This window comes from Mirounga angustirostris, unplaced genomic scaffold (assembly GCF_029215605.1).
Source record: "Mirounga angustirostris isolate CCGP_5_RB_7025 unplaced genomic scaffold, mMirAng1.0.hap1 SCAF_4, whole genome shotgun sequence".
NCBI lineage: Eukaryota > Metazoa > Chordata > Mammalia > Carnivora > Phocidae > Mirounga > Mirounga angustirostris.
Window position 1 is genome coordinate 63,104,534 of NW_026991712.1, and position 4,502 is coordinate 63,109,035.

Sequence of the window (4,502 nt, forward strand, 5' to 3'; positions counted from 1 at the left end):
CAGAAAAGACAAACTGACTTCTTCAAAGTATTGTCATCAAAATCCTGATAAGAAATGACCATCATCCTAGAAGTCTACACCAGCTGAACTATCATTTAAGAATGAGTGTGCAATTGTAAGAACTCTAAGGAAAAGAACGATTAAAAAATCTTGTTTAGACATATGGTGATTAACATAACATAATAAAATTAAAAAAATCTTGTTTAGAAAGAGAGAAATTGAATCCAGAAGGAAAAAACAAAACAGCAAAGATGATGAAAAATACATTGGCAAATCTAAAGAAGCACTGACTATAAAAGCAAATACTGACAAACTCTGGGGAATTTAAACACAGGGTAGAGCTAAAATCCTAGAGCACAATAAAGTGGAATATGGAGGTGGAAAATTAATAGGAAATGTTCTAAAATTTTAGTTTTGCTAAGAAGAAGGCTAGAGATGCTGATTACACTTAGCCTTTGTTATGTCAAAAATGTATGTTAAAAAGTTTAAAGAATGTAAAGACAATGCAAGAATCTCACCAGAATAAAGGAGGAAAGAAAAAAGGAGAGGTGGGGGCACCTGGGTGGCTCAGTCGTTAAGCATCTGCCTTCGGCTCAGGTCATGATCCCAGGATCCTGGGATCGAGCCCCGCATCAGGCTCCCCGCTCCGCGGGAAGCCTGCTTCTCCCTCTCCCACTCCCCCTGCTTGTGTTCCCTCTCTCGCTGTGTCTCTCTCTGTCAAATAAATAAATAAAATCTTAAAAAAAAAAAAGAAAAAAGGAGAGGTGGATAATAGCAAACACTCACATAGTGCTTACTATAACTATGCATCAAGTACTATTTTACATATATTTACTCTTTTAATTCTCATGGCAATTCTCTGAGTGTCATTCTCGTTCTGCAAATGAGAAAACTGCAAAAGAGAGAGGTTGAAATAACTGGCTTAAGGTTGTACAATTACTAATAGGGAACTTGGGACTCTTTTTTTTTTATTTTTTTTAAATTTTTTTTTTAAGATTTTTTTTTATTTATTTGAGACAGAGAGAATGAGAGAGAGAGAGCACATGAGAGGGGGGAGGGTCAGAGGCAGAAGCAGGCTCCCTGCCGAGCAGGGAGCCCAATGCGGGACTCCATCCGGGGACTCCAGGATCATGACCTGAGCCGAAGGCAGTCGCTTAACCAACTGAGCCACCCAGGCGTCTGGGAACTTGGGAGTCTTAAACCTTGGCATGCTAACTCCAAAGGCCATTCTCTTTACCATGCTACCTCTTTTGTTGTTTAATAAAAACTGACAAGCCAATGGAAATCTGTGGATGGGAAGTAAAGTAGTGAAACAAACAAAAACTAGGGGAAAAAAAGAGGTAGAAGAAGAAAAAATAGTATAGCAAATATAAAACAGAGAACAAGGTAGCAAAATAAATTCAAATACTTTCAGATCTAACAAATGTAAACAGAATAAGCCCACCAATTAGGCAACAAGTCTCTGAGCTTGAATTTTAAAAACAAGGGACAAAACTAAAAAAAAAAAAAAAAAAATATTGGCACAGAAATACTAAACTAAAATGATAAAAAGATTATATGTGTGTGTGTATGGCAAACCACTGCCCCCAGAATTGGATAGACAGGCAGACAGATACAGATAATCTCAGTTTTCTGGAGAAGAAACCCATGAGTAGAAGCCTCCATGGGAAACAGTGCATCAGTAGGTATACCTAACCTGTAATTGATGAATTGCTTGGGCTCAGGCTGGACACGTCTGAAAGTTAAAAACTCCAGGGGGCCCAGTCATGGAGAAGCACCAATACATTTGTGAGTTTTACTTCCAGGAGCTTTACCCCATTCTCATGGTAAATAGCATGGAAAAATCCCCTTGTGCTTCTGGCAGGGGGAGGGGAAAAGTAAATAACCATCTTAAAATATACCAGAGTATTCTGTTCTTAACAAGGCCTGCCTTTGAGAGAAACTATTTTACCAGAACCCAAACTATTATGCTTTTTAAGAGTTTAATTGACCTGGGGGAAGTAAAATACCTAACACGAGGGAAATACGAAACTCCAGCATCCTGTAGCCATCCTGTCTCCATCTAAGGGGTTAGGGGGAACAAGGCGAATGCAAAATACTTATAAATTTCACAGTCCAGAGGCACCAACTCATTAAAACACTGAGACCTAATCATAGGACTACAGAACACTTCTCCTGCTCCCCAAAGTTACCACTATATTACGAAAGGCTTATTTACCACAGTTGCTTTTACCAAATACATCATGCTTGGCTATGAAGGAAAAAACTACAAGACATACTAAAAACCAAAAAATAATCCAAGTGACAGAGCAAGCATCAGATTCAGACTCAACACAATATTAAAGGAGAAGAACAAAGCTGGAGGACTGACGATACCCAACTTTAAGGCTTACCGTAAATCTCAGATATAGAAAGGATGTTGGAAATATCAGACCAGAAATTTAAAATTACTATGACTAAGATGCTAAAGGCTTTAATGGATAAAGAAAACAGCATGTAAGAACAGAGGGACAATTTAAGCAGAGATGAAATTCTAAGAAAGAATGAAAATGGAACGCTAGAGATTAAAAACTAACAGAAATGAAGAGTGTCTTTAATGGGCTCATTAGTACACTAGACATGGCTGATGAAAGAATCTCTAAGCTTGAGGATATGTCAATAGGAACTTCCAAAACAGAAAAGCAAAGAGAAAAAAGACTGGAAAAAAAATCTCCAGAATATCTAAGAACTACAGGATAACCACAAAAAGTGTAACATATGGATAACAAGAATACCAGAAGAAAGAGAGAAAAGACCGAAAGAAATATTTGAAGCAATAATGGCTGAGAATTTCCTCCAAACCAGTGTCAGCCACCAAACCACAGACCCAGGAAGCTGAGAGAATGTCAAGCAGGATAAATGTCCAAAAAAACAAAACAAAAACTCTACACTTAGACATATTGTAATCAAACTGCAGAAAAATCAAAGATAAGGAAAATATCTTGAAAGAAGATGGGGTGAGGTTGGGAACACATTACCTCTAGAGGAGAAAAGATATGAATTACTTCCAACTTCTCAAAACCATACAAACAAGAATAAAGTGAAGTGAAATAGTGTTGAGAGAAAAAAATTCAAACACCCAGAGCAAACTTCAGAACAAGAAAAGTTATCAGGGATGAAGAGGAGCATTATACTATAATAAAAGGGCCAATTCCCCTAGAAGACATAATAATCCCTAATATGTATATGCCTAACAATGGAGCATCAAAATAGATGAGGCAAAAACAGAAAAATGGCAAGGAAAAATAGATGGACTCATTGTTATAGCTGGAGACTTCACCATCCCTCTATCAGAAAGGGACAGATCCAGCAGGCAAAAAATCAGTAAAGACATAGTTGAACTCAACAGTGCCATCAATCAATTGTATATAATTGATATCTACCGACTACTTCATCAACAACAGCAGAATATATACTCTTCTTAAGCTCATATGAAACAGTCTCCAGCACAGATCACATTCTTGGTCAAAAAACAACAAATTTTACAAATAAAAATAATGAAATGTCTCCTTTCAGACCACACTGGGATTAAATTAGAAATGAGTAACAGAAAAACAATGGAATGTCAGAAAATAGTTGGGAGATTAAACAACATATTTCTAAATAACGCATAGTTAAAGAAAATATCAAATTTAAGAATATGTTGAACTAAGTGAAAATGAAAACAAACATCAAAATTTGTGGATGCAGCAAAAGCAGTGCTTAGAAGAAAATTTATGGCACTGAATATATATATTAGAAAAGAATAAATTTCTAAAATCAATAATCTAAGCTTCTACTTTAAGAAACTAGAAAAAGAAGAGCAAAATAAATCCAAGCAAGGAGAAGAAAAAATACTAACAAAAATTAGAGCAGAAAACAATGAAATTCATACATGAAATCAGTAGAAAAAAATAAAACCAAAAGCTGGTTGTTGAAAAGCTGAATAAAATTGATAAGCTTCTAACCAAGCTAACTAAGAAAACAACAGAGAAGACACAAATTACTAAGATCAGAAATGAAAGAGGGAATATCACTACAGATACTATGAACATGAAAACAATAATAAAGCAATAATATGAACAGCTTTATGCATGCAAATTTGGTAACCTAAATTCAATGGACCTATTACTTGAAAGACAAGAACTGCCAAAAGTCACATAAAAAAAGTAAGAAATAGACAATCTGAATAGGCCCATATCTTTTAAAGAAATTGAATCAATAAATAATCTTCCAAAACAGATTCAGATGACTTAACTTGTGAATTCTACCAAACATGTAAGATAGAAATGATACTAATTCTTTACATTCTCTTCCAAAAGATACAAGCAGAAAGAATACCTCCTAACTCATTGTTTGAGGATGGCATTACCCTAATACCAAAAACAGATGAAGATATTACAAGAAAACTACAGTCCAATACCTCTCATAGACACAGATGCAAAAATCCTCAACAAAATATTAGCAAGTTGAATCAATTAATG